This window comes from Vespa velutina, chromosome 14, assembly GCF_912470025.1.
Source record: "Vespa velutina chromosome 14, iVesVel2.1, whole genome shotgun sequence".
Taxonomy (NCBI): Eukaryota; Metazoa; Arthropoda; class Insecta; order Hymenoptera; family Vespidae; genus Vespa; species Vespa velutina.
In genome coordinates this window covers 4,601,735-4,610,762 of record NC_062201.1, presented here as the reverse complement: position 1 = coordinate 4,610,762, position 9,028 = coordinate 4,601,735, and the positions used below count along the sequence as shown (strand labels likewise).

General features: G+C 35.3%; 1 protein-coding gene and 1 long non-coding RNA gene across 5 annotated transcripts in view; one reads left to right on the top strand and one right to left on the bottom strand.

The window, feature by feature from the left end:
* The window catches only part of LOC124954217 (leucine-rich repeat-containing protein 24-like), a 152,841-nt gene that overhangs the window by 1,511 nt on the left and 142,302 nt on the right, over positions 1 to 9,028 (top strand). The gene's annotated exons all lie outside the window — the stretch shown is intronic.
* Positions 2,563 to 8,374, bottom strand: LOC124954225. Its single transcript, XR_007102495.1, has 3 exons — positions 8,168 to 8,374; positions 4,782 to 5,283; positions 2,563 to 2,630 (listed from the first exon to the last, which is right to left on the bottom strand). It is a non-coding gene; the product is annotated as an uncharacterized LOC124954225 (long non-coding RNA).

Sequence of the window (9,028 nt, the reverse complement as noted above, 5' to 3'; positions counted from 1 at the left end):
AAAATTTATCATGATAATATGTTGATGTAAAATATATATTAATGTTTTAAGGGTTAGTATTTTGGATATAAAATTTTCCTGATTATTTTTTCTTCGAATGTTGCGTACCATCACTTTAGAAACACACGGTATTTATATGTATACATATATCACCATATAGTCTTCGTGGTTTTCCGAACGGAATTCATATGTATTTGAAAATTGAGAGAAAACAATTCCGTGTTTTCGTAGAGAGTAAAAATGGCAGGGCGGAAAGGCAAACGTTCCGATGCGTTTTAACCACCAGTTGGTTTATCGATTTATCTCAACTATGCGAATGGCTCTGTCGGTCCGTTATATTCTCCTCTCTCTCCCTCCCTCCCTTTCTCCATCTTTCTCTCTTTTTCTTTATGCATAGCTTAATTATTAAGCAGAGGCGGCAAAATATTTTCGTACTGGGAGATAAACTTTTTCACTATTGTCTGCTTCTTCAAGAGCGTCGTAGAATTAGCATAAAAATGTGAAAACCGATGATGACTCATCCTATATACTGCTGCTTTCTTTAAAAAGATTTTTTCTTTTACATATATATATATATATATATATATATATATCTTCATATATATATATATATATATATGAAGTTTGAAGTTTTAATAAATGTGCTAGCTCATTTTATCAAGAAATCTTCTATCCTTGATGAAATTTCCACGAACGAAATTAAAAATGTATTTAACAAAAATGGAGAAAGAATTTAGGAAGAAAAAAAAAGAAAAGAAACAGAGAGAGAGAGAGAGAGAGAGAGAGAGAGAGAGAGAGAGAGAGAGAGAAAAAGAAAACTGAAAGAGAATTTTTAGTTCCAACGATCGAGAAATTGTAATTCGAAAAAGTAAACTTGCTTCTGACCATTGAATCGCGTTGTTGGACTGATCGAAAAGTTTCCAAGTTCCGACTTGATAAATTAACTCTATCCTTTGGCGTTCACAAAATTAACGTTATACGTTTGAACGAGAAGATGCAAGGTTGGATTATCGATCTATCTTCTGTTTCTCCTTTCGAAGGTTCATGAAAAAGAAATACGTTCGACTTCTCGTTCGTTTCATTTATTTGTTTATTTACAAGATATACTCGCTCGTATGTATACCTTGCTTGTTCTAAAGGTCAAACGTTGAAGCTAGTATTTATCATCGATAAATTCAGTTCTTGTTGGGATTCAGAGATGTGAAGACACGTTCGAAAATACTTTAAAAATGAACATTTTTATTACGTTTATACACACACACACACACACACATATATATGTATATATATAAATATATTTTTTAATTTACCTCTCGATTATAATTTACGTTTAAATTAGATACAAGTTTAAGACTTTAAGTGGATATTACGTAAGGCCGAACATCATCGAAGTTTCTCCTTTTGAGAGCGGAATTAGTTTCGAGATGAAATCGAGTGCGAATGAAAATCGGATCCTCTCCAAGTTTATCCGTGTAAGTACTCGAAACTGACATTAGGCTGCTCGATGATCGGCAGTCGTACTTCGTTCGAGGAAACTAGAAATTTTCGTGTATGTTCAAACGAGGTAGTTTGAAATACAGGTGAGCATGAGTAGCTTCGGTTTCTGACGTTTTCGAGAAGTTACTCATAGTTGTAAAGTTATAATTTCTAGAATTCGAGCTTTCGTTGTTTAGAATTTCAAGTGACATCATTCCGCAAAAGCTGTTTCTTCTTAAAACAATCCATTTTCTAAGTATGATCATTCAATTTCCATTATTTAACATTATTACGTTTAAACGAAATGGACAATTTAAAGACGTAGAAAGTGCGTAATGCATAGTAGAAAATGAAACATACGTTTAATGTGAAAAAAAAAAAAAAAAAAGAGAAAAGAACAATTTCGATATCTCTCTGAAAATCCTTGGAAATAATATTAGACGTCCTTAAAACGAAGAAAGGTCCTTGATCTTCCATGTTTGTTTTCTCTCGAGTTTGTTCATGAGAACGGCTAATTTATTTACAGTCACTCCTTGTACATTAACTGTACTAGCACGGTCAACCTCATTCTATCTTTCTCTTGCTTCCTTCTCCTTGTTCGTTTGTCTATCTCCTTTCTATCAACAAGACTTTCTCTTTATCTCCATTATAGTCTATCTTCGTTTCTTTGTCCTCGCGTATTCATCGTACGCTTGAACTTTCACGAGTATGAAGCCGCTTTGTGCGTTAAGCATGTAAATGAATTACGAAATTAGGGATACCAGTTGAGTTAAACAGTCGATTTACATGCACGTTGGTCGACAAAGGCAAAGCTTCGGAGGGCTCTGTAAGAACGTCCACTTTTCGTCATCATTTCGATTTACACACTCGGACAGGCTATGAGTTTGACGTCCTTTTTGAACAGTATTAGATCTCTTTTGACGAGAACGATGGAAAATGGTAGCACGTATCGTCTTGGAGAGAACGTGAGAGAAAGAATCGATTGTATAGTTTTTAAAATAAACGAAGACATCGGTATCCGTTTGTTTCAATACATAAATCAAAATTAAATTTCCCATGAAACAATTTTACGTTTAATATATAAAACTCAGTACAATTAATTTTTGTCGTTTTAATATTTGGCATAGCGATTCGATAGATGAAAATCAACGTGCCTGTAAACGAATGAAATAATTTTGATTACGAGACTAACATTTCCAATTGTTAAAATCGAAATTATTCTAAGTTCTTTATTTCGTCGTGAGTTATATTATCTGTAAGTATTTCGTAAGAGGAATATTCTTTTTTCCTCTCCAAAAGGAAAAAAGATAAAAGATAAATGTTCAAAATGTTTTAGTTAAAACTCATATTCCATGATATAACGAACTTAGCGTGTCATGAGTCTCGTGAGTGATATAAGATTGGATAGGCGTGTTTAGAGGAGAGGAAGTTATACATGCCAAGGCTCTTAGTAGAACGCGCGTTTTGTGGTTTCCGCGTAACGGCAAGATATTCGAGACGGTTTCTGTTCTGGGATTCTGAGTCTGGCACCGCGTTTCTACTCCTGGTGTCCGCAATTTGGATATCAGTGCGGTAAGAGAAACCAAATAATTTGAATGTTCTGGATGGATCGCGAATAGACGGAATCGTATGGCAACGAGTGTATGGCGTTGATAGCTCGCAATCTATGCAAAACCTTTCTGTTGCCAATAGTCAAGATTACGAATCAACGCCGTTAACATACGCGTACACAAGCGTATTTTTTGGAATTTTTTTCAGACAAAGAAGAAGAATTACGTTTCTAAATTGTAAACCGAATGAAAAGGTGAACGAATTAATGACTATAGTTTGATTGTTGAATTATGACTACTGAGTTTATATATATATATATATATATATATATATCATATTCTTACTCATTTTTAGTATTTCGCCGTTATCATCAGAGTTTCGACCACGTTTTTGAGAATGCATCGCCATTCTTTATATCGAATGGCTTTGTTTTTGACGTCGTCGATGTTGTCTGTGTATGTGTTTGTGTGTGCGCGCGCGCGCAAGGTAAGGCGATATTTTAAAGGGGGGCGACTCTCGACGATTACAGACTGTCGTAGAAACGTAACCGGAACGAGACGGGACGTCGAGCGAAATGGGTCGACGTTCTTGCTGAAAAGTTTCATACTCGTGTCGTATGTGTGTATGCGTGTGCATGCACCAAGAATTCAGCCGGTTGAAAGATAGCAGAGGAAATGGATCAAACGGAAAATGTGAACGTGTAGAACTTATTTGTAGAAATTCTTCGATTTCCGTGTATCATGACAGTAAAAGGAAACGATTTTGAATGGACTGTCATACGAATCAAATCCGTACTGTTCGGCGAATTGTTATTAGCAAACAATGGCCATTGTATCGTACGAATGATTTTATATGCGAACGAATTTCTCGACAAGAGGCCAATGAACTTTCGACCGATCTTATTTTACACGAATCGATTTTTTCGACGATATTATTTTAGAATCACAATTATATTAGTTCACTTTTAGATTCTTTCATTGTCATTGAAATTTCATGATTTCACTCGATCCAATAATATTTTATTTATAATCGATTATCTTAATCTCCTGATTATCTCAATCGTGTTTCACGTTCTCGTCAAAATTTTATGCGTATGACGTTACACGTAATCGCATTATTTTGAGACGATCCCGTTGCCATTTATCGTCGATTTTAAGATTAAACGTAGATTTTAAGATTTGACAAGAAACATTTCTTGTCCTAGAATACCCAACAATTCTATTCTATCAAAATCATTTGCTTTTGTCATTTTGCCTTTAGCATTCAATCACAATATCCACGTTCTAATCGAGATAGATTGGGTATTGTCGTGTCTTACATTGTATACGTCGCGGATTAGAGCCTTTACCTGTCAGACACATTCACACACATGTATATGCGTTTCGCGGCTTTGCAATGGCTCTCGGTTGACGCGATCATTTCGACGTTTAAATATTTGACGTCCTACGATCGATCGATATTCTCGTTACGAATTACGCAAACTAGAGGAATCGATTCGTTTCCAATCACAGCCATTATCGAACATTGTAATGGACTCTGTGTTTTCCATATTCCGATTATAATGTTTTATTCTATTAAAATCACGATTTTAAGATAATCAAAATTAATAATTATTATTCTTTGCATCGTTTATAATCATTCATATATCTTTAATTTATGATTATTTTATCTTTGTTTTATGATTAATATAATAACATTTATAATCGATTTTATTTTTATTGGCATATTTTTCGATAAATTTCAAAAATTCTTACCATTTTCGAAGAAGGCACGATCTTATATATCTTGTTGAAAAGTCTATTTCAGCAAACGACAGCAGCAGGGGCATTGAAAATCAACGAGTCGACGAGATTCCGTCAGACGTTCGAAAGAACATCGGCGAAAAAGCATCAAAGATTCAAGGAACATCGTTGCTCGCTTCTCTTGGCAGAACCCTTCTTGAAATTAGACAATGGCGAGACTACGGTCATCTTGTCTCTAGCCACGTTCTTTCCGTCTTCTTCTCTCACTCTTTCTCGCGCGCGCTCTCTCTCTCTCTCTCTCTCTCTTTCTCTTTTTTTATCTCTTTCTCTCTCCGATACCTGTCACCGCAGAAAATCCCACGCTCTTGCCGAGCTCAGGGTGTGACCTGGATACCGAGTTTCTAAGCTTTAACCCGAAGCTTTTGCTCTTCCGGACTTACTCCCTTCCTTCGAGTCTCGTTTGCGGGAGACATAGCGACGACGACGACGACGACGACGACGTGGCTTTTTGCGGCTGAAAGAAAGAATAAAGAGAAAAAGAGAGAGAGAGAGAGAGAGAGAGAGAGAGAGAGAAAAGAGGGGGAAGAAGCTCCTGGAGTATTGGGAGATGGAACGAGCCAACGTAGTGGACCTTTTTGGGATATCGGAAATCCGAAAGTGGTAAATCTCCGAAAATTAGTGGACGTGGACTTCTCCTTTGACCTTTCCCTTGTTTCTGATCAAGAAGAAAGCGAATGAGCACATGCTGGTTCCTTCTAGATAGTAGTTATTGCCCACGGAATTTGGAAATAGTATTCTGGCATACTCAATACTTATACACACTCACTGAATATTCCAAGTCCTAGATATCTCTTCGTAGGATATCGAATGGAGAGAATGAGGGGAAAAGGGAGAAGGTGTTTCGAACTTTCGACGATGTGTCCGCTCCACAGTTATCCGTCAGAGCAGACGGCGCCGAACTTTATCGTTACTTGCTACGTCACTGATAATAATAGAGTCAGACCACGTTAGGGACTAACCGCTTTCACGTCTTTCAAATTCCCCCTTGAGAAGATCAATTTCAATAACGATGTAATTTCTATGAATCGAGAAATACAAGTTACGTGTCTATAGGATTAGGATGTTTGTCATTGATACTCAGAGCTGATAATAATTATTAATTTGCTAATGTGCGCATTTTGTTGTTTATCCAACTAGAAATTAACTTATATCGTATTAACGATATATATATATATTTAGTTGAATAGTTAATAAACTAGATTTACAATATAATAGAATACGACTATATAGATTTTATGAATTCAATGATAATTGAATTATCTTGAATAATTATCTATTCTGGTCTCTACGAAATATATCGAATTATTGAATTAATAGTTGCAATCAAAAAATTTTAATTATTCCCTATATTAATTTTCGTAAAACATAATGCAACGACATCCAGATACCGAAATGTAGAAACGAAAATGAGCTGAAACGGAAAGGTATAACCGAGGTGGTGCGGATGTATCGTGAGTTCGCTTTGAAACTTCGAGAGAGGACTGAAAGAGAAAGAGAAAGAGAGAGGGAGAGAGAGAGAGAGTAACTTTGACACGGTTGCACGCGCGGTTCATGGGAAATTAGTAACATCAGCCTCACCATTTTAACCTTTGCCATTGCTGATTACGACTGCCAAAGGACGTCTAAATACCGTAAATGTAGATAGATATGTATACGTGTAAATGTATCCGTATAGGTGTTTGTACGTATATACATATATGCAGATGCAAGTGATATACTTCGCGTAGGTTCGAAGAGTATTCACTCGTTTGGCCCTCGTTTACGAAACTCCCTCTACAATAATTGCACTAGCTCGTCGAATCGGTCTTTTGTAAAATCGTAGCTCCCCCACCAACGAGAAATGACAAAGCGTATGCGGAAATACAATCAGCGCGTTGCACCGAAACTTCGGTACTGCTTTCTCGCTGTAGAATATGGTTTAAATATGGTCTGGAAACTTTATTGGTTTAAGAGATTTTTGGTTTATGGCGAGCAACGACGAATATATTATTATGGAATAAATTTATTAATACGTACGAGACGTACGTGAATATATTCGATTGTTCGTTTGACGTCGACCTAAGCGAAGTTGATCTTTGACATCGATATTGATTTTAATTTCCTTACGGATAAGACGAAGGTTAAATAACGTCGATCCGTCAAAAAATATTTCAAAGTAATTTTAATATTTTACTTATGAAAAAAAATCCTTGTCACGACTCGATGATAGTTCGAATACCGTATGTTTTATTAAATAAATTCTTTTCAAATTCCAATGACGTTTCAAAGAGATTTTAAGATCAAATTTCTTTTCATCTCCGTCTCTCTCCTCTTCTCCCCCCACTCCTCCTCTCTCTTTCTCTCTTTCTTTCTACAAGTGTTAAGGTTCCAATAAGAGAAAATTTTATAAGATCGATACTAGTATGATCCGATGCATCATATCGATATTGTTATACTTATACCTACGTATGGGAACTACCGATACTGAGAAAATATCGATATCAATGTCTCCTTCTCCTTCGTGAAGTATTGTATTATAGAATACGAGAAAAGATCTCTGTCTTCGATGTAGATACGTAGAAGATACCGTAATAAAACTTGTAAAGTATTTGAAACTATACGAAAAAGGAGAAGAGGAGCAATACTTTTCAATTTTTCTCTTTTTCGCTTTATCAAAGTCGTCATTGTCTTTATGTTACTATATACATCTATATATAGATATATATATATATATATATCCTGTCATTTCGAAACTCCAAGGCAACGTGAAAATTTGTAGTTAGGAAAGAACGATGATTATCCGTTCGCATTAATTCGATTTCTTTATCTCTATCTCTTGTTCTCTTTATCCCCATGAGATGGTGACACGCGAACTATCGCGTTCGAAGAAAATGGGATCGACCTCAACGAGTAAATCGTGACGAAGGTGTTCGCCTTTCGAAGAGGATCGTCGATCTCGTTGGACCGAAGGAGACATTAAGAGGGCAGTCGGAACGATAAATCATGTGGCTTTCAGAAACGGCTAGGAAGCTCGACCGAAAACTTTCGTCGCATTTTTCCATAAAATTCCACAGAATAAAATAATAATAATAATAACAATAATAATAATAATAATAATAACACTAACAAAACAACAAAAGGAGAAATAAAGAAGAAAGGAAGAGGGAAGGAAAAAGAAGGGAAGAGAGTAACGTTGAGAGAGTAAAAAACATTTAGTTCGAGTTTAAATGTTTCCCCTTTGTGTATTCACTTAAACGAGTTATGAGTGTCTACCTTCGCGAATAGCTAACCAAAAGCGAGAGAGAGAGAGAGAGAGAGAGAGAGAGAGAGAGAAATAGAGAGTAAAAGAAATGACTTACGGCAAGCTATCCTGACAGTTTCACCTTCCTTTTGAAATTCCTGCTTGTAAGGTGTCCGAATATAATCGGAGTTTGCTCTCTTGGAAATTTTTCCGACGCTTTTGACCTTTATCTTTCTTTCTTTTTTTCTTATTCTGCTTTTTCTTCTTCTTCATCTTCTTCTTTCCTTATAACACCACTCCTAGGAATTTCGTTAGATATGTCTGAATTATGTTGTGACTCGCTTTGAAAACGTAAGTGTATGCTAATCCAACGATGTTATCTTTTCTCTCTCTCTCTCTCTCTCTCTCCTCCCTTCGAACTAAAAGAAGATGTTCTCTTTTCTTTATCTTTTTCCTCCTTCTTCAAGATACTTGTATGATTCATACTATACAACGATCATTCGATACAATTGATCAAAAATATGTAGGAATAATAATATTGAAGGGAAAAAATCGCTTTCGCTCGAAACATTGATCAGTACTATCTGAAATTTTTTTTTTTTTTTTTAATCATTAGGATATGTATAATAAGGAATTGTCGAATTAAATGTAGAATGCGTCATTTAAACATTTTTATTATACTATTGTGATTTATTATACATTTATATATTTATTATTTAATTATTATTTATCATATATTGTGATTTAGAAATGAAATTCGATATAGGAGTTATAGAATCGTATTGATGTATTTGCTCGTAATTATTTGTTAATACAATGGAATGACGATATAGAATGAATGAATAACAAATTAATAATTTCGCTTCTAGGTTAAATATTCACGAAAGCGGAAATAATTTAAAAAACGGAAGTAAAATGGGCGAGAGAACGGGCCTTGAGATCGTTCTATCGAAATGGGTCGCGTTATATTTGAGAGAAT